The following is a 22,717-nucleotide window of genomic DNA, read 5'->3' on the forward strand; positions in this document are numbered from 1 at the left end:
GGGGGGGTTGATTGCGCCGCCTGTTCTCCCAGCTGGGGAACGGTTTTACCGCATTTTTTGCCAGCTGATTTGCTCGAGCTCGAGCTCACCTCATTCTGTAGATGTGCTCGATTTAACTTCCTGAGGTGGCGCTCATAGTCTGTGTCAACAGGCTTGGGAGCTGGTGCTCTAGCCATATGAATGAAGTGGTCAACCTTTTTCTCAAGCACTTTCTCCCTTGGCGGCGGTGGCGGTTTCGGTGCAAAATGGGCTTCCACATGGGCCTTCACTGTGGTTGTGTTTTCCTCCTCGGACTTGTCGTAAGGCCTCTGCAGAAGAGGCGCGAGGGTTGGACCATATTGAAATCGCTTGCCTCTGCCTGTACCTCCCGTGCTACCTCGACTTGTACCGCTACGCACCATAGCTGCGGCGGCTCTCTTCCGTGATTGCTGAGGCGGCGGAGACGGCTGACATGGCTGAGTTGGAGGAGGAGGAGTGGCCTGAAGCTGTGCCGGACTTGGAGGAGGAGTGGCCTGAAGTTGTGCCAGACTTGGAGGAGGAGTGGTCTGACGCTGTGTCGGACTTTGAGGAGGAGTGGCCTGACACTTTGCCGAACTTGGAGGAGGAGGAGTGGCCTGACGCGTTGGTGGACTTGGAGGAGCGGGAGTCTGCTGACTCGGTGGCGGACTTCGACGAGGAGTCAGCTGACGCGGTGTCGGTGGCCTTCGAAAGATGATGCAATCCTTTCTCCATAGGATGATATGATGTTTGGCCTCTCCCAGTGTGTGCTCCTCGTCACCTCCAGGAATGTCAAGCTCTAGCCCCGAATATTGGTCCACCACCTCATCAACCAAGACACGAGCATAGCCCGCTGGAATCGGGATGCAATGGAAGGTTGCTTCGGGGGGGATTGGTAAAAGCAACGGCGTCCGCCACCTTCATGGATATGTTCTTCATTTTGAAGTGTAGCTCGCAGTTAGTGTTCTCCATGATGTCATCCACGGGGTATCTATCCAGCAATGCGTCGCCCGGGGCAGAACCCACGCTGCTTCTAGGCATGGATGGGACGGTGCTATCCAATGCTAGATCATCCGCTAGCTGCTGCCGCTGCTGAGACCCCCTTTGCTGGCTAAGTGAGTCGATCTGCTCCTGCTGCCGCTGGAATTTGACTGCCAAGTCCGCATGCGCTGATTCTAGGCCTTGAAGGCATTCATAGTCCTACTTCCTCTGCTCCTCCTCCATCTTCCTCTTCTTCTCCTCCGCAATCTTCCTTCTTGCACGGGTTCTGTAGTCGGCATTCCAGTCCAAAAACCCCTCATACCATGGAATAACTCCCTTGCTTCGTGTTCTTCCCGGGTGTTCAGGATTTCCCAGGGCACCCGTAAGGTCGTCGTTCTCTCTATTGGGCTCGAACACCCCCGAACGAGCCTCTTCTATTGCAACAAGTATCTTATCTTCGGCTCCGTTCAGACATGCCTTCTTCGAAACTAAGCCTGACTTCGGGTCCAACTCCCCCCATGTGCATAGAACCAAGTCCTGCACCTGGGGGGCCAGCTCAATGTAACTGGAGTGACACCTGCATCCTCCATCTCTTTCTCAGACTTATCCCACTTAGGCATTGCCGCCGCGTAGCCACCTGGCCCTAGCTTATGGAACTTATCCTTTTTTGCGGCATTGGCCTTGTTTATTCTCGACCATTCCTTAGATAATTCCAATTCCTTGAATTTCACGAAATCCTTCCAATGAGCACTTTGCTTCTCTAGTGTTCCCTTGAATACTGGAGTCTTCTTTCCTCCCTTGACGTACTTGTCCCATACACGTTTCTTGTGGTTGTTGAATGCAACCACAATCTTCCTAAGAGCAGTGTCCTTGACTTTCTCCACATCTGCATCTGTGAAATGATCTGGTAGGGTGAAATGTTCCATGGGAGTTTCCCAAAGCAGAACTTTTTGTCTGTCATCGACAAAAGTAAGATCTGGACGTGGCTTTGCTGGCTCTCTCCATTCTCCAAAGGTGTAGCATCACCTCCACTTGGGCCCATGAGCCTTGTACGACCTAGGGTTAGTTTTAGGCTGCGTTGGGATGTCCTCCCACCTCCTTGGCCGCCACCCCTTGCTCCTATATAAGTAGATCCATCTAGTAGCTTTTTCCTTGGGATTTGTTTAGTTAAAAGTTAGCCATTGCAACTTCGTGTACTTCGTTTGTGTCCAACGACCAGACCAAGACCGCTTACGGATCCCCACCATTATCAATACCTCATATATATTTGCAATATTCAGATTGCTTTATCATATTCTTGCTTGTTCTTTGATTGCTTGCAGGAATAGACCTTCGTGGTCAGGCTGACCGTGCTTCCGGCATCGTCAGTAACCTCAGGAGATTGGTTTAGCGATTGCTAAGGCGCAACTCGTGCATGTTTGTAGTCGGATCGTCAAAGTCGTCTCCACCAAATCGATAGTTATCATCTCATCAAAAGATCGGGACACCCTCGCCTCCATCAAGTGGTATCAGTTTTTAGGTTGCTCGGTGAGAATTTCCAGTTTTCCTAGATTAGATTTATTTTCTTACCTATTGTCCAAGAAAAAGCCACAAAAAAGAGTTAGATCTATTCATCCTTGGTCCAAGCCAGTCTGAGCCTTTGCAATTTTCTTTTCATTGCTTGCATAGTTGAATTATCGGTTGCATCGTCGTGTCGAGTTGCTGGTCTTAGTGTCTAGTTCGTTTAGAGTTTCGAGTTCTGTTCACATTAGTCACGCCACCGCTGCATCATTATCTCTTCCGCTGTCCACCACCCATCCATCAATTTCCACCACGTGCTACCCACCATTCATTGTCATAATAATAGTTGAGATCGGTCACATCTTCGCTTGATCCAATCTGCGTCTTATCTAGTTTGTTTTGGAAAGAGGGAGAAAAAAAAGAGAGAAAAAAAACGAGAAAAAAGTCAGAGAAAAAAAGGAGAAAAAAAATCAAAAAAATCGGCACAAACTTTTTCAGAGGAAAGTTGGAGACAAAGTTGTTGATATATCCTGCTTGGCTGTTGTTTCACATCATTATCTTTACTGCCGTTGTGATCTTCACTTATATCTTGCTGTCCAGAGCTACTTAGTATCCTTCATTGATGCTAGTTGTGCTACGATGTGACCTCATTAGTGTTCTAGGCTCGCGTCTCTAGTTCGGTCTAGCCTAGGACCAGCACAATACCGTCGTTGAGCGTTTATTCAACATTGCATCTCTGAATTGATTATTGCTAATCTTTTGATACCATATATAGCCAACCCAGCTCCACATATTTCTACACCGTGTATACGTACGTTTCCCTGGCAATCGCTTTACACAATCTTCAGAGTTATTTGACACCGTTGGTTGCCTGTCACCACCTGTTGCTTGGTAAGAACTTGTAAGATATTGATTTTTGCTTTACTGTGAGCACTTTACAACCACATCCTAGTAGTTCATAGGAACATTATTCTCGAATTTTGGTTCTTGTTTCTACTAATCATGACAGGTTCCAGAGATAGAAGTTCTTGGACGACGAACACATCTTCACCATCACGAGAGTTGGGACAACACACACAAGCATATGGTCAGGTTATCTCTTTACCATCATTTGATGGTAGATTTAATCCTGCTATTTTTCTAGCTTGGGAGCTTGAAGTAGAACAAGTTTTTAGTCACCATGATTTTTCTGAACTTGAGAGAGTACGAGCTACCATTAGAGCATTTACTGGTTTTGCTTCTGTTTGGTGGAGTGTACATTGTAAGAAAAACATTGATAACCAACCCACAACTTGGAAAGTTTTGAAAGTTGTAATGAGACAACAATTTTTCCCTCCTTATTATCGTCGTGAATTGCTTCGCAAATTTGAACAATTTAAACAAGGCAACAACACTGTTCATGCTTACTACCAAGAGTTCAAATCTTATACGCATCATTGTGACATAGAAGAATCTGAGAATGATACAATGAATAGATTTTTTGGTGGTTTGAACCATAATATTCAGGCAAGATTTCAGTATATTCCTCGTTGCATTACTGGTATGTATGTCCGTGCCTGTACCTTTGAGAGACAGATACAGGAGGATGCATTAGGTGACTATGAAAACTACTATTCCAGTTCATGCTCACCACCGCCGGTGGGTTCCTCCATCATTGCACCTCGGATTATGAGCGCGGCATCATCTCAAGGGTATGGTACATTGTCAACGTCCGTACCTACATCAGCTACATCTTTGCCACAAGGTAACAGTAAAGGTATTGATGATATAACTTCACATGAGAATGATGCATGTCTAGTTAACTTGAATGCGTCATGTATTGAGTTACCTGTTGATTTGAGCACACCACCTATTTTAGAGAATCTTGTTACTGTCATGAATGCGTCATGTGATCAAACAACTGAAATATCAATAATTTTGAGTGCACCCATTGAATTAACTGTTGATGCAAAAGAACTAATGTTTAATCATTTTGATATGGCCTCCAATCTTGGTGATGATTCTGTGTCCAATGACTTATTGCATGTTTGCTTATTTAAGCATGTTGTAGCATGTAAATTTGATGCAAGTAAGGTTTACTCACCAAAGTTGGGATGGTTTAACGATGAACATTGCGAATCTTTTGAAATGAATAAGAGCTTCACTTATATGTGCAAACTGAGTTCTAATATTTTCATGCCTTCTACTTCTTGTGATAATTTTTTGGCTTTAATTTTTATGAACTATGAAAGTTACTCATGTATACATGTGTCATACGTGCAAAAATCAAGGGAAGTTAAACTGGATGACATATACATATACAACATGTACACCTTGTCTCTTTTGTTAGCCACATTTCAGATTAAGCAACGCCGAGGACGGCTTTGTTTTCAAAAAGGGGAGGATGATGAGGACATGACTACCTTGGATATGACCAAAAATATTGCATACATGCATATTTGTCAGGTGATTTCTAATGCAAACTATTCAATAATCTATTTATGTTATCCAGAACAAAAATACTTCACACACTTTTATGTTTTGTCTAATTGCAGGTGTATGGGACATTTGTACAATCCACATATGAAGATAAGGGAAAAGAAGAAGTTTATGTTGTGTTCAAAAAGTCCTCTCACGTCACTTTTGGGCCAAGAGAAGATAGAGTCCAAGTCTTTCACGTTTTGGATTCAGATTCGGACTGCACAGACATACCTGACTCAAAACGCCAACAACTTTTTCATACGGACTCACAATTGGGTGATTCTTTTTTTGTTGGAAACTAGATTTCGTGCTCTTTCCAACCCAATTGGATTCACCTTCAAATTCGTCCGGAGCGTTGAGTTACAGACGAAACAATCTGACATTGCAGCAGAATCCGAGTCAAACTACAAGCCCAAAGGTGTTGCATCACCTTCACTTGGGCCCATGAGCCTTGTACGACCTAGGGTTAGTTTTAGGCTGCCTTGGGACGTCCTCCCACCTCCTTGGCCGCCACCCCTTGCTCCTATATAAGTAGATCCATCTAGTAGCTTTTTCCTTGGGATTTGTTTAGTTAAAAGTTAGCCATTGCAACTTCGTGTACTTCGTTCGTGTCCAACGACCAGACCAAGACCGCTTACGGATCCCCACCATTATCAATACCTCATATATATTTGCAATATTCAGATTGCTTTATCATATTCTTGCTCATTCTTCGATTGCTTGCAGGAATAGACCTTCGTGGTCAGGCTGACCGTGCTTCGGCATCGTCAGTAACCTGAGGAGATTGGTTTAGCGATTGCTAAGGCGCAACGTCGTGCACGTTTGTAGTCGGATCGTCAAAGTCGTCTCCACCAAATCGATAATTATCATCTCATCGAAAGATCGGGACACCCTCGCCTCCATCATGAAGGGAGATCGGGAGTTGGTCCTTCACAAGAACTCCGCACTGACGAATGAACTTGTCCGCAATCTTCTTAGGCGCTAATGGTTCGCCATTAGGTTTGATGGCCTCGATATTGTACTTTACGCCCTCCTTCAACTTTGTGTTCAGGCCTCGTACTGTCCTGCTGCCTGAAGATTTGCTCGATCCGGATGGCTAAAAGAAGAAAGATTGATTTGTTAATATATCTTCAAGTCATTTAAAACATGTGATGATCACCAGATGCCTTCTTATATAAATATACCTCGCTGGTCTTTATTGTTTCAAGATCAACATTTTTTTCGTCATGTTCATAGTTCATGACTTCATCAATTAGGTCGTCGCGATCGAATATCATATCACCCTCCCCGGTGTTGTTTAGATATTCGGAGCCATCATAATCTTCTTCATTCTGATCATCATCTGGCCCGCGAGGATGGTGTATGATATTGAACACGGCCTCTTCTCCCTCTCTGTCGGTATTGTCCGCCATAGCTTTTATTTAACTAATCCAAAAGAAATATAAAACAATTTAGTATTCAAATTACAATGCATGGATGCAATCAATTAATAAGGAAAAAATGAATCAATCATAGTACATAATAAGCATCATCGAATATAATCTCGAATACGTCATCTCGAATAATAGATATAATCTCGAATACATCATCTCGAATAATATATATAATCTCGAATAAATCATCTCGAATATTATATATCGAATACATCACTAGCTAGCTAGCTAGCTAATAAAGACCGAATACTAGAGAGTAATCTAGGCCACTCATGGTTCCTGAGGCGCGGGCGGTGGACAACCAATGTGAAGGAACCATCACTGGATCATAGCTCGGGTGATCTCCCGAAAGAACCTCCCAGGTATTGGAGAACCTGACATCCATAGCAGCCATGTAGCGATGGACGTGCTCGTCCACCTCCCTGACATGGCGACATACCACCTCCGGCGGGGCCGGCTCCCTCCGCACCAAAAGTGGCCCACGCGAACGCCACCAAAGGAGATCAGGGTCGACGACGGGACCCGGGGCCGGGTTCCTCACCAAGCGTCGTGCCCCTGAAGGTAGCACCTCCTAGTGCCAGTCCGGCGGAGCCCAGTCCCAGACATGGGTCCTCTGAAGCAGGACGTCATCGCGAACAGGTCGACGGCGAGGATGCGGGTCGGGCATCGTCGACAACAAATACTATATGCCGCAAAAGTAAAGTAACATTTTTAAATGATGGATTGTGATTTCATATATGCAAATTCTAAATTTTATAACTAAAAATATAATAAACTAAAAAACATTGACCATATCTAAAACTAACATTTCTAACATTTCTATAACAAATTTTTTCTTTAACATTTCTATAACATTAATACAAAAAAATAACATTTCTATATATAACTAACATTTCTAACATTAATACAGAAAACTAATAACTAAAAACTAACATTTCTATATATAAATAATAACTAAAAACTAACATTTCTAACATTAATACAGAAAACTAAAAACTAACATTTCTATATACATAACTAATAACTAAAAACTAAAAATAGACAAATTAAAAACTAAAAACAGATCAAAAAATTTGTATGTGTGTGTGTATGTGTGTATGTGTTGCGTGTGTGTGCAGGGCGATGGTGCGCGCAGGGACGCGCGGGGATGCCCGCGACGGTGAGCCAAGGCGATCGACGACGCCGGCGGCACGCGCGACGGCTTAGATTGGAGCGAGGAGAGGGGGACATAGGCTCACAGCGCGGGCGAGGTCGAGGCGACGGCGACGCGGGCCGTTGCGGGCACGGGGATGCGGGCCGGTGCGGGGACGGGGACGGGCCGACGACGCGGATGGCGCGACGGGGGCGGCGCAGAGTCGACGGGGACGGCACGACGGCAGCGACGACGGCGTGGTATGGGGCGGCGGCGATGAAGCAGAGAGGAAGTGGGAGATGAAACTGCAAAATTTCGAAGTGTTTTCTTATATAGGATGGGCCTTTAGTACCGGTTGGAGCCACTAACCGGTACTAAAGATCTGTTTTGGTCAGGCCAAGCGGCGGGAAGGGCAGGCCTTTAGTATCGGGTGGTGGCTCCAACTGGTACTAAAGACCCCCCCCCTTTAGTACCGGTTGGTGCCACGACCCAGTACTAATTGGGGGTGCACTGGCAGGCGAGGGGCGCAGATGTTTAGTCTCACCTCGCTAGTTGAGGAGCGCCAGGACCAGTTTATAAGCCCCGGCGCGGGCACTGCACTGAGCTCCTCTCAAATGCAGGCCTTCTGGGCCTACCTCTGCTACTCTGCCATGTGGGGCCTATTGGGCTTGCTGGCCTGCATCCTGGCCCAACAACAGGTTGGGTTTCTAGTCGTATGCAGGCCGCTGTGGCCCAGTAGGCGGGCTTTTTTTTCTTTTTTTCTGTATTTAGAGTTTCTTTATGAATACATTTTTCAGTGATTCTTTTTTATTATGTTTAATATTAGTGTTTTTATCATTATATTCAATTTGGTAATGCTTAGGTTATTTAAAAAATAAAATGCCTTTGTAACAGATGAGTTTTCGTCCGAAACCCTGATAGTTCGAAAGAGATTGTCCATTTTGTACACGAAGTGCATCCATTTTTTGCCGCAACCCTCTCTACTTTTTTGCACATGCTATGTGGGTGAAATTATGATACCATGCCAACTTTCAACCTTTTCGGAGCTCATTTGAAGTGTTTTTCAATTTAGCTGAAAAAATCAGTAAATGCATGAAAGAATTTGTTTGCACATAAAATTTCTTCGCGTTTCAAATGCCAAAACACATAACTACCCTAACTATTACAGAGATTCCCTCCTGGGTGTGAAACACAGAAGAAAGTGATGATAGTGAAGCCGATGACATCCCAGATCTTTGGGTGTGAAACTTTTTCTTCGCGTGTGTCCCTTTGCGCCGTAACCATGGAAAATCTTCATCATTTAATGGGATGCTTGGGTCAATATTCACTATGAATGGAGCAATTTCATCAAACTTTTCATAATCTCCTGACATGTCCGTCTTGTCATCCACTCCCATGATGTTTCTCTTCCCAGAAAGAACTATGTGCCGCTTTGGCTCATCGTATGATGCATTCGCTTCCTTATCTTTTCTTTTTCTCGGCTTGGTAGACATGTCCTTCACATAGAAAACCTGTGCCACATCATTGGCTAGGACGAATGGTTCGTCTGCATACGCAAGATTGTTGAGATCCACTGTTCTCATTCCGTACTGCGGGTCTTCCGTTACCCCGCCTCGTGTCATATTGACCCATTTGCACCGAAACAAATGGACCTTTAAACCACGTCCATAGTCAAGTTCCCATATGTCCTGTACATAACCATCATATGTTTCCTTTCCCGTCTTGGTTGCTGCATCAAAGCGGACACCACTGTTTTGGTTGGTGCTCTTCTTATCTTGGGCGATCATGTAAAATGTATTACCATTTATCTCGTACCTTTTGAAAGTCATTATATTCAAAGATGGTAACTAGGACAACGAGTACAGGTCATCTTCAATAGAGACGTCATGCATGGTACGTGTCTGCAACCAGCCGGCAGAACTCCTAGTTTGTTCACGTGTAATCCAGTCATCAGACTGCTCCGGGTGTTTGGAGCGTAGAAAATTCTTGTGTTCGTCCATATATGGAGCCACAAAGGTGGAATTCTGTAGAACTGTGTAGTGTGCTTCAGTGAGAGAATGTTCGTCCATACATATTATTTGATCCCCTCCTAGCGTGCCTTTTCCATCCAGTCTGCCCTTATGCCGCGATTCAGGAACACCAATCGGCTTAAGGTCAGGAATAAAGTCAATACAAAACTCAATGACCTTCTCATTTTCATGGCCCTTGGAGATGCTTCCTTCTGGCCTAGCACGATTATGAACATATTTCTTTAAGACTCCCATGAACCTCTCAAAGGGGAACATATTGTGTACAAATACAGGACCCAAAGCGTTAATCTCTTTGCATAGGTGAACTAGGACATGCGTCATGATATTGAATAAGGATGGTGGGAACACCAACTCGAGACTGACAAGACATTGCACCAAATCATTCTCTAACCTTGGTATGATTTCTGGATCGATTACCTTCTAAGAGATTGCATTGAGGAATGCACATAGCTTCACAATGGCTAATCGAACGTTTTTCGGTAGAAGCCCCCTCAATGCAACCGGAAGCAGTTGCGTCATAATCACGTGGCAGTCATGAGACTTTAGGTTCTGGAACTTTTTCTTTGCCATGTTTATTATTCCCTTTATATTCGACGAGAAGCAAGACGGTACCTTAATACTGAGCAGGCATTCAAAAAAGATTTCCTTCTCTTCTTTGGTAAGAACGTAGCTGGCATGACCCTGATGTATTCCGTCTTTTCCGTGCATACGTTGCTGGTCCTCCCGTGCCTGAGGTGTATCTTTTGTCTTCCCATACACGCCCAAGAAGCCAAGCAGGGTCACGCAAAGATTCTTCGTCACGTGCATCACGTCGATTGCGGAGCAGACCTCTAGGTCTTTCCAATAGGGCAGGTCCCAAAATATAGATTTCTTCTTCCACATGGGTGCGCGCCTGTCAGCGTCATTCGGAACATGTTGTCCGCCAGGACCCTTTCCAAAGACTACCTTCAAATCCTTGACCATATCATGTACATCAGCACCAGTACGGTGGCGACGCTTCGTCCTGTGATCTGCCTCACCTTTGAAATGCTTGCCTTTCTTTCGTACGGCATGCCTGCTCGGTAGAAATCGACGATGTCCCAGGTACACATTCTTCTTACAATTATCCAAATATATACTGCCGGTATCGTCCAAACAGTGCGTGCATGCGCGTATCCCTTGTTTGTCTGTCCTGAAAGGTTACTGAGAGCAGGCCAATCATAGATGGTCACGAACAGCAACGCCTTTAGGTCAAATTCTTCCCCCATGTGCTCATCCCACGCACGTACACCTGTTCCATTCCACAGCTGTAAGAGTTCTTCAACTAATGGCCTTAGGTACACATCAATATCGTTGTCAGGTTGCTTAGGGCCTTGGATGAGCACTGGCATCATAATGAACTTCCGCTTCATGCACAACCAAGGAGGAAGGTTATACAAACATAGAGTCACAGGCCAGGTGCTATGGTTGCTGCTCTGCTCCCCAAAAGGATTAATGCCATTTGCGCTTAGACCAAACCATACGTTCCTTGCGTCATCTGCAAACTCCTTCCCGTACTTTCTCTCGATTTTTCTCCACTGTGACCCGTCAGCGGGTACTCTCAACTTTCCGTCTTTCTTACAGTATTCTCTGTGCCATCGCATCGCCTTGGCATGCTCTTTGTTTTGGAACAAACGTTTCAACCGTGGTATTATAGGAGCATACCACATCACCTTGGCAGGAATATTCTTCCTGGGCCGCTCGCCCTCGACATCACTAGGGTCATCGCGGCTGATCTTATAGCGCAATGCACCGCATACCGGGCAAGCGTTCAAATCCTCGTACTCACCACGGTAGAGGAAGCAATCATTAGGGCATGCATGTATCTTCTGCACCTCTAACCCTAGAGGGCAGACATCCTTCTTTGCTTCATACGTACTCTCGAGCAATTCGTTGTCCTTTGGAAGCATATTCTTTATCATTACCAGCAACTTTCCAAATCCATTGTCAGATACACCATTCTCTGCCTTCCATTGCAGCAATTCTAGTGTGGTGCCCAGCTTTTTCTTGTCACCTACGCAATTCGGGTACAACAATTTTTTGTGATCCTCTAACATGCGCTGCAACTTCTTCTTCTCCAAATCACTTGCGCAGTTTCTCTTTGCATTGGCAATGGCCCGACCTAGATCATCAACGGGCTCATCTGATGCCTCTTGTTCACCTTCTTCTCGCATTGCCGGCTCAGCTTCTTCCCGCATTACCGGCTCAGCTTCTTCCCCCATTGTTGTATCATCGTATTCAGGGAACACATGGCCAGGATAGCTGTCGTCGTCCTCTTCTTCTTCATTGTCTTCCATCATAACCCCTCTTGCTCCGTGCTTGGTCCAAACATTATAGTGGGGCACCAAACCGGACTTGAACAGGTGGACGTGAATGGCTCTTGACTTAGAGTAATTTAGATCATTCTTACAGCCAACACATGGACAATGCATAAAACCATCCGCCCGCTTGTTTGCCTCAGCCGCAAGCAGAAAGTTTGCATGCCATTAATGAAATCGGGAGAGCATCGGTCATCGTACATCCATTGTCGGCTCATCTTCATTACACAACACTGAAAAAGACCAAATTAATAAAAGTTCATACAACACTTAAATGCAACAAACAAATAACTCTCTAGCTAAAGAATTTAAATGCAACAACAAATGCGATCAAGATCGCAACTAAGGTAACAATTGATCCAACAACATAATGATACCAAGCCTCACTATGAATGGCATATTTTCTAATCTTTCAAATCTTCAAGCGCATTTTCTCCATCTTAATCTTGTGATCATCGACGACATCGGCAACATGCAACTCCAATTCCATCTTCTCCCCCTCAATTCTTTTCAATTTTTCCTTCAAATCCTCATTTTCTCTTTCAACTAAATTTAACCTCTCGACAATAGGGTCAGTTGGAATTTCCGGTTCAACTACCTCCTACATAAAAATATCTATGTCAACTTGATGGGCATAATTTGTCATAAACACAAAATGCAACAAATAGTTTTAAAAGAGAATATACCACATCCGAATCATAACCCGGACGAGGGCCGACGGGGACAGATATCAAAACCATGGCACTATGTATAACAAACAACATATGGGTAAGATAATTATACGAGTAACTATATATCCAAATCACACAAACATCATTTTTTATATAAAACATTCATGAACAAAGGCTCACCACAAGGTGGTGCCAGCGACGGGACATTACATGCGATCGACGGTGGTTACGACGGAGATTTAGAAGGCACTAAGTAAACCACACCTACATATGCAAACTAAGTGTTATTTTTGACCTCAAATTGCATAAAAATCAAATACTAGCACATATATATAATTCCTCCCAAATTACTAAACTCACAAATCAATCACTATATAAAGCATTGCAAGAGCTAATCTAGCAATGAGAGATGAAAGGACAAAGTTGCTAACCTTTGTGATCATTTGAATGGATGGGGCCCTTCAAATCTTGACAAATTTTGGGCAAAATGTGTGATGAGCTTGAGAGGAAGAGGGAAAGAACAGAGAGGAGAGGGGAAAGGGGAAGAACAGAGCGAGCACGGGTGGACTAAGGGTTTATGTAGGATGACCTTTAGTACCGGTTCATGATACGAACCGGTACTAAAGGTGCTGGAGGGGCCCCAGACTGACAACATCCTGCCACCACTCACTTTAGTACCGGTTTGTGGCACGAACCGGTGCGAAAGATTCACCATGAACCGGTACTAATGATGTCCGCCCGCCTAGCCGTTGGAACTGGCACTAATGGACACATTAGTGCCGGCTCAAATTCAAACCGGCACTAATGTGCTTCACACTTGACCCTTTTTCTACTAGTGAAGGAATAAATTTCACTTAACTATCAAGTTGGTTGATAAAACATTGAGAAGGTTCCTCCAACTCAATCCCAATTAAAAAGTAATTAACAGCCCAACAGAATTAATTAAGAGTGATGAGATCAAATCAATAATTCAACACCAGATACTAAAGATGTCCATAACCGGGGACACGGCTAACCATGATTAGTTTATACACTCTGCAGAGGTTTGCGCACCTTTTCCCCACAAGACTCGATCTCCTCCGTTGTATTTCTCGCACTGCATGGTGTTTGAGAAACGGATGACCAAGACACAGTCTTTCCGAAGAGGTCCCCTTAACCGATATATAGGCCGGTACACCTACAATCCCCTACATCTGCTAGCCCATCATGGAAAGGATTCCCACAACTTACTCAACTATGCTAGAGCCCAAAATGGCTTGTGGCTGCACACAGAAATTTCCAGCATGAATAATCTTATGATCCCTTTGATCCTGGGTGGCAAACCGTAGGATGATCACACGGTTACTCCGGGATATCCCAGGACAGCTCTGGATTGCTCCAGGTGCCCAGACAACCGCTAGGTGCTCCAGGGTGCCTCGACCAATCCACCCAGATGTGTATTAAAGTAGCCACCTTAAGTTAACCATTATTTAACAAATCTCACATCTGTCATGGATAGACTCAACCAAACCACGTCTATGAGCATAGTATAGCAGTATAAGCATAACATAGAAGTAACTCCCAGGGTTTGATATAAAAAAGAGAGCAATAGGTTCTACCTCATCATCTACTTCCCAAAACCCATAAGTTATCAAATCCTCACCATGCAGTGTTTGAGGGTTGAAGCTAATGCATAAAAACTGGGTAATAAAGGGGTATGATCAAAGTGTTACTTGCCTTGCTGACGATCTGAAAACCCTAGAGACTCGTAGTAGCACGCTTCGCACTCCGGAAACTCTATCGCAAACAAACAATAGCATACATAAGCACTCAAGCATAGATGCAAGAGTAAAACTCAAATAAGAAAGTAAAAACTGAAAGTTCAACTGAAGAGCTTCGATTTGCAAAAACAATCAATCAAATCGGAGCTGTGAAACTCAAACTACGATCAAAAGAAGTTCGAATTCAAATCCGCTTGAAACCAAGTTTTAAATTGTCAAAATCATGTTCAAGTTGGTTAACTGGAAAGAGGGTTTCGAGATGAAGATTTTGGCGTTGGTTTCACTAGATTTGGACAAACGGTTAAATAGTTATGGGCGTTTGAAGATTAGGGGCTAATCTGCGATAAAAAATAATCGCAGATAGGTCCCTGGCCAAAAATAAAATAGAAAGAAAAGACTAACGAACGAACGTTCGCTATCAGAGATGAACGAACGAACGAACGCGTTCGCGAACAGAGGCGTTTGGGTGAACGTTCGCTAATTAGCGAAAACCGAAGAAAACAGAGAAAACCCTAAACCTAAAATAAAACCGATCTAAAAACAAAACCGACAAAAATTGGCAGTTTTTACCTGTTTGCGAGGAAACCCGGCGGGTCGGCGGCTCCGACGAACAGCGAGCGATGGCGAGGCGGCGTGGCAGGGTCCGGGGGCGGGGCGGCGAGGTGGTGCAGTGCGGCGGGGCGGCAGCGAGCAGCAGCGGCGGCAGGCGGCGCAGGCGGTGGCAAGCGGCAACGGCGCGGCTCGACGATGGTGCTTGCGGCTCGGGGTGGGGAGGTGAGGCGACGCGCTTATAAAGGGGGCGGGGCGGTGCTTGGCTTGGCTTGGGGAGGGGGACGGCCCGGGGCGGAGTCCGGCTCGGACTCCCCCTCGGGGTCCGTGCGCGGAACGGCAGCGGGGAAGGCGGCGGCGCGCAGGAGTGGGCGGCAAGCGTGGCCTGCTGGACTGCTGGGCCGGCTGGGCTTCGGCCTAGTCGATCCAAACTCTTTTTTTAATAAATTCCACCGAAACAAAAATCCTAATAAAATATAAAAAAATTCTAAAAATGCCAAAAACAATTTTCACCGTCTAAATAAAATATTTAGCTCCAAGTGAACATTTTTCTGGCCTAAAAATGCAGTTTTGAAAAAATGCATATTTTTCTAATTGGAATAAAATAGCAATAAAATTCCAAATAAAATATTTATTTAATTTTAATATTTTTCCTCCAATATTCCCCTCTGAATTTGGAGAAGTCATTTTATCTCCTCTCATTTATTTTAATATTGGAACTATTTCGGAGAGAAAAAATATTAAAATCAAAATGATCCTCTCTTCAAATTTGAGAAAAATGAAATATGAAAATAAATGAAATCTCCAACTCTCTCCTTGGGTCCTTGCTTTGCTTAAGATTTCTAGGATCACAACCAAAATGCAAATAAAATATGATATGCATATGATGACCTATGTATAACATGCAAATTGAAAATTTGGGATGTTACAAACCTACCCCCCTTAAGATGAATCTCGCCCTCGAGATTCGGGTTGGCTAGAAAATAGGTGCGGGTGGTCTTTCCGTAGGTATTCTTCTCGTTCCCAGGTGTCTTCGTCCTCGGTATGGTGGCTCCACTGAACTTTGCAAAACTTGATAACCTTGCTGCGTGTAACTCGGCGGACAAACTCAAGAATCTTGATGGGCTTCTCCTCGTAGGTCAGATCACTCTCGAACTAAATTGCTTCCCGGGGCACTGTATCTCTTAGTGGAACATCGGCCATCGCTGCATGGCACTTCTTTAACTGGGAAACGTGAAACACATCATGAACTCCTGACAGTCCTTCGGGTAACTCCAACTTGTAGGCAACTTCTCCCATACGTTCCAACACTCGATATGGTCCTACAAATCTCGGGGCTAACTTTCCCTTAACTCCAAAACGTTTAACTCCTCGCAGTGGTGACACACGAAGATATGCTCGGTCTCCAATCTCATAAACTACCTCCTTGCGTTTAGTATCTGCATAACTCTTCTGCCTGGACTGAGCTATCTTCAGTCTATCTCGAATCAACCTAACCTTCTCTTCGGACTCTTTGATCAAATCCGGTCCAAACAACTGACGGTCTCCAACTTCATCCCACATTAACGGGGTCCTGCATCTCCTTCCATACAAGGCTTCAAAAGGTGCCATCTTCAAACTAGCCTGATAAATGTTGTTGTATGAGAACTCGGCATAAGGCAAATTGTCATCCCAACTAGATCCATAATCTAGCGCACAAGCTCTCAACATGTCCTCTAGAATCTGATTGACTCTCTCGGTCTCTCCATCTGTCTGCGGATGGAAGGCTGTACTGAACTCTAGCCTAGTACCCAAAGTCTGGTGCAATTGATAACAAAACTTCGAGGTAAACTGTGTCCCTCTATCTGATACGATGGTCCTCGGAACTCCATGCAGACATACGATCCTATATATCTTGGCCAACTTTGCGCTTGTATAGGTGGTCTTCACTGGGATAAAGTGAGCTACCTTTGTCAAACGAACAACTACTACCCAGATTGAATCATATCCCGATCGGGTCCTGGGAAATCCGGTGATAAAATCCATGCCAAGTTTGTCCCACTTCCATTCGGGTATCGGCATAGGCTGTAGCAATCCTGCTGGCTTCTGATGTTATGCCTTCACTCTGTGACATACATCACATACTGCTACATACTCGGCAATATTGAAAGTGCAATATTGCACTAAAGTGTTTTTGACATTGATGACAACTTCATTTGTGTTTCTAACCGCATGTTCTAAGTGTTAACAGCCCTGATCAAACTAAAAGTGAAGCATGGATGGTTATTTTCTCTCTAATTGGAACAAGGAAAAGCAGTGCACTCAAGAAAAGAGGAGTACCTTAATGTTTTCTTATTTCTTGAGTCCTTAGGGCAGCCGCACTATTAAGAGGGGGTGCATCATAAAAACATCCGGGGAATCAACTTACCTTCTCACATTGATCTGAAAATCCTAGTGCCAAGTCTCTGTTCAGGCCGGAACTTCCGGGGATGGCCGGAACTTCCGGGGACCGGAATGTCCGGGCGGGGTCCGGGAAGCTTCCGGGGTACCCAGAGAAACTGCACTTTTCGTGCGATCTCTCTATGTAGCCCGGAACCTCGCCGGAACCTGGCCGGAACTTCCGTCACCCGGAACTTCCGGGGCGGCCGGAACTTCCAGGCACCGGAACTTCCGTCCCCTGTGTCAGCAGCTTCCGGGGTACTACTGAGTGGTGCAAACCTTCTGTGTAGCCCGGAACCTGTCCGGAACTTGGCCGGAACTTCCGGGGTCCGGAACTTCCGTCTGTTGCCGAAACTTCCGGACTGCGCAGAAATCTGCCTCCAACGGCCAGATTTCATCCCCACCTATATATAGTCTTCTTCTTCCTCACAAAGGGGTTGACGACTCCATTTCTCTCACCTCCATTTTCAGATCTCGATTTCTTGGAGATCTCCCTCCTTAGCCAACTGAAGTTGTTGATCTTTTGAGAAGCAAAGGAGAAGTGCTCGATCTACACATTCACCAAAGCGAAAGTTGATTCCCCCTTGTTTTTGTGGTGCGTCTTGTTACTCTTGGAGGTTGGAGACTCCTAGGCGGTAGGAGTGCTCCGGCGAGAAATCGACTATTGTGATTTTCCCCGGAAAGTTTGTGAGGGTTTGGAGACCACCCCAAGGTCTACCACTAGTGGTTGAGAAACGCCTTCATGGTGTTGTCTCAAGGAGAGAATAGGGTGAGCCTTCGTGGCGTTGGTGTGCCTTCGTGGTAACATCCACCTCTCTAAACGGTGACGTAGCTTCCCTCCAAGGAAGTGAACATCGTCATACATCCTCGTCTCTCGGAGTTGCGGTTATCCCTAACCCTAACTCTCTACTTGTAGTTACTTGTCTTTTAGCACTTACTTATATCATCTTGTGCTTGCTTGCTCATACATATATTTGTGTCACTTGTTTATCTTGCTTAGCTCATTAGTATCATACTTGCAATTGTTAGGCTCACTTTCATTTTCCGCATTATTGCCTAAAATTGCTTAGTAACAATTAAAATTTGTAATTTTACCTATTCACCCCCCCCCCCTCTAGGTCCATCTCGATCCTTTCAATTGGTATCAAAGCCTCGTGCTCTATTCTTGTGGCTTAACCGCCCTAGAGCGAGATGAACCCCGATGGGACTCCCCGTGTTGTAGATCTGAAAGATAAAGGCGAGGCTTCTTCTGAAGTTAAGACCTTTACTTCTGAGGATCTAGAACAGGCCCTTGCTAAGCAAAAGGAGGAGCATGATGCTTCTCTTGAGGCCTTGGTCCAAATGAGGATAGCCACGTTGTCCATGGTGCTTGCACCACTTTCGGGTGGTGCGGCTTCGAGGCCAACTGTGCCTACTCCGTCACTTGGTCAACAACCTCCTAGCAATGAACACTCCAGTGTTCCTTGGCTTTATGCAAGACCCCAAGTTGAGAAACCTAAATATAACCCTCAAGGCAAACCTCCTTTACTTGATGCCACTTCTGATTTTGCCTTGTGGAGAGTTGCTATGCAGGATCATCTTCGATATGGAAATGATGAGATGCTGGAGATCTTGGAGTATGGTTACCATGTGGTTGATCCAAAGAATCCTACACCAAGAGAAATTTATGACAAGAATCTCAATGACACTGCAACCATGTGTATAAGGAGAGGTATGGTTGAAAAGCAAAGGAGACCTTTCATACACATGACAAGTGCCAAGGAACTATGGGAGAGTATTATAAGATCCAAGACCGGTACCTCCACCCTCCGGAGTGCTCAATATGAAATTGCCAAGGGGCAATTGCAAAACTTTTGTATGGAGAAAGGTGAAACTCCCAATCAACTCCTTGAGCGCCTCATGACTCTCACCGCTGATATTGAGTCGTCTGAGTGTGACAAGACACAAGATGGATTCAACATGACTAAGTGATTCCTTGTGGACAAGTTGCTCCATGCTCTTGCTCCATATCACCATCAAATGGTATGGGACATAAGACAACACCATGCCTTCAAGGAAATGACTACAGATGACATCATATCCACTTTCCAACTATTTGAAGAGTCAAAGGCAAATGCGACAAAACATCTTGCCATGCATGGTACTCCATCGTCAAAGATCAATCTTGCATTGAAGGCCAAGCATGTATGTGAAGATGAGCAAAGTGAAGAAGAAGATGATGATGATGATGATGAAGATGGTGATGAGGTTGAATCCGATGAGGGCCCTTCATATGAAGACATGGCTCTCTTTGTCAAGAAGTTTAGCGCGGAAAAATTCAAGGGTAGGTTTCAAAAGAAGAAAGTAAGAAAATGCTACAACTGTGAAGAAACCAACCACTTCTCCAACGAGTGTCCTTATGAGAAGAGAGAAGATAAAGCAAGGTTTCCCAAGACCTTTCCCAGGAAGAAGCTGCCAAATCCTTTGAACTCCAAGCTCAAAAAGAGAGATGGGAAAGCAATGGTTGCTCAAGAAGAATCCGATCCACATGATGTTAGTGGTGTTGCCGGAGTTGCTCAAGATTCTCAAAACACATTGAGGCTAGTCAACAAGAGTGGTGAAGTTGTCACCTACAACTACATGAAAGATTACAAGGGCAACACTCACAAGTGCCTCATGGCGAAGGCCATGGTAGAAGATGGAGAGGACCAACACTCTCCTGACAAGGTCAAGGTAACCCCACGATCAAACCCTCCTCTTTTCACTCCTCCTACTTCTAGTGATGAGTATCTTGATGCGGAGGATAGTTATGAGGATGATGATATAAATGATCATATGCTTGCTAAATTAAATAAGTTCATGTGCTCCCTTAAAGGAAAGAAGCTCACTATGTTTCGTATGCTTATGGAGATGGTGAGTAAGCACACCATTTCCATTAAGGAACTCGAAACCCTCGTCATCGAGGAAAAGGAAAAATATGAAATCCTTGAGCGGAAAGTCCAATATGAGGAAGCACGCAATGATGAACTATGCTTAAATATTGGTGCAAACATTGATGTTCATACTAGGGATCTTGCCTCCTTGAAAAAGGCTATCAACTCTTGCGAAGAGTTAATGAATGATAAAAGTAAGCTTGTAAAGTCTAATGCTTCTCTCTCTAAGGATTGTGAGCTCCTATCTGTGTCCCTTAAGACCAAGGAAGAAGAGCTCACCCTCCTTACAAAGAGTTTTGAGACACTCAAGTTTACTTATCTTGAAACTCTAGCCAAGGCTTACTCTTCTCCTATTATCAATGTTGATGCTTGTACTACTAACTCTAGTAGTGATCTAGTGTCTATTCTTGAGGAGAATCGCTTTCTCAAAGCTCAAATTGAGAAAGGACTCATGACATGTGCTCAAGGGCAAAAGAACCTTAATGAGGTGTTGAGCCAACGCAATGAGGTGTTTGCCAAAGAGGGACTCGGGTTTGACCCAAGCACAAGCAAGAAGAATACGTCCTCTCAAAAGTGCACCACTCTGTTAAAAGAAACTTTTGTACGAGAAGGGCACAAGGAGAAAGGTAAGGTTGTTAGTTGGAAGGCCACAAGGGGCATGCCTACTCTCAACAAGCCAAAAGTGTTTATGCCTCCATCCTATGTACTTCGTAAGACTAAGGATGGAGAAGTTTTTGCTAAATTTGTTGGTCCTTGAAATGCATTTCGGTTTTATGCTATTTGGGTCCCTAAGACCCTTGTGACTAACCTGAGAGGTCCCATTGCAAAATGGGTGCCTCTAACCAAGCCATAATTGTGTGTAGGTCGCTTTCTCCGGTGGAGTAAAATGGGTGATTGACAGTGGATGTACCAATCATATGACCGGAGATAGCAAGTTGCTCTACAATTTCATGGAAGCTATTCAACCATTTATGAGCATTATGTTTGGTGGAGGTTCAAAAGGACAGGTACTCGGATTGGGCAAAGTGGCCATCACAAATGACATCTCTCTTGCAAATGTGATGCTTGTCCAATCCCTCAAATACCATTTGCTTTTTGTTCGCCAATTGGCTTCTGTTGGTTATGATACACTCTTTGGACTAACGGATGTGGAAGTCTTTAAGAGAGATACTCTTGAAGTGGCCTTTGTTGGAGAGTTGGATGGCAACCTTTACACGGTTGATTTCTCAAAAGAGAGCACATTCCATGCAACTTGTCTAATGGCCAAGGCTGATAAGGGGTGGCTATGGCATCGCCGGCTAGCCCATGTCGGCATGAGAAATCTTCAAGATCTCTTAAAGGGTAATCACATCCTTGGACTAACAAATGTCTCTTTTGAGAAAGATCGTGTGTGTAGTGCATGCATAGCCGGGAAGCAACATCAATCAAAGCACCCACCCAAGAATATTGTGTTTACTTCAAGGCCATTGGAGCTCCTTCATGTGGATCTTTTTGGGCCTCCTTCATGGGATAGTCTTGGTGGGAAAAAGTATGGACTTGTCATTGTGGATGATTACTCAAGATACACATGGGTGTTTTTCCTCAAGTCCAAAGACGAGACGAAGATCACCTCCATTGATTTTGCCAAGCAAGCGCAACGCAAGTTTGATAAAGAAATCATGGCAATAAGAAGTGATAATGGTTCCGAGTTCAAGAATTACACCTTGGAAGGAATTCTTAGTGATGAAGGGATTGAACATCAATATTCCGCACCATACACCCCTCAACAAAATGGTGTTGCAGAAAGGAAGAATCGTACACTTGTGGAGATGGCAAGGTCCATGTTGGATGAATACAAGTCTCCACACAGTTTTTGGGCCGAGGCTGTCAACACCGCATGTCATGCATCAAATCGACTCTTCCTCCGCAAAATATTGGAAAAGACTCCATACGAGCTTCTAACTGGGAACAAGCCAAATGCCATGTACTTTCGTGTATTTGGGTGCAAATGTTTCATCCTCAACAAAAAGGAACGGTTAGGAAAATTTCAATCCAAAACAACCGAGGGTATATTTGTTGGCTATGGATCAAACTCTCATGCCTATAGAGTCTACAACAAATCCAATGGATGTGTTGTAGAAACTTGTGACGTGGTGTTTGATGAGTTTAATGGCTCCCATGGGGAGCAAGTTGATCTAAGTGATGCAGGTGAAGAAGATTCGTCTCAAGATATTTTCACCATGGCTGTTGGTGCACTTCTTCCAATGGAACAAGAACCTCATGATGATGAAGAAGAAGTTGAAAGCCTCACACATCATCAAACAACTTCAACACCCATACCACCACAAGTCCCTATTACTCAACCAATACCCATAGTTCAAGTACAAGATGATAATCAAGCTCCTTTTCATGTTAATCATCAAGAACAAGATCATCCTCAAAGGCAAGAACAAGAAAGTGCAATCATTGACAATGAACCTCAACAAATGCAAGAAGAAGAAGATTTTCCAACACACATTAATGATCCATATGTAGAGGACGTGGATGATGGACATGAAG

The sequence above is a fragment of the Triticum dicoccoides genome, chromosome 6A, assembly GCF_002162155.2.
Source record: "Triticum dicoccoides isolate Atlit2015 ecotype Zavitan chromosome 6A, WEW_v2.0, whole genome shotgun sequence".
NCBI lineage: Eukaryota > Viridiplantae > Streptophyta > Magnoliopsida > Poales > Poaceae > Triticum > Triticum dicoccoides.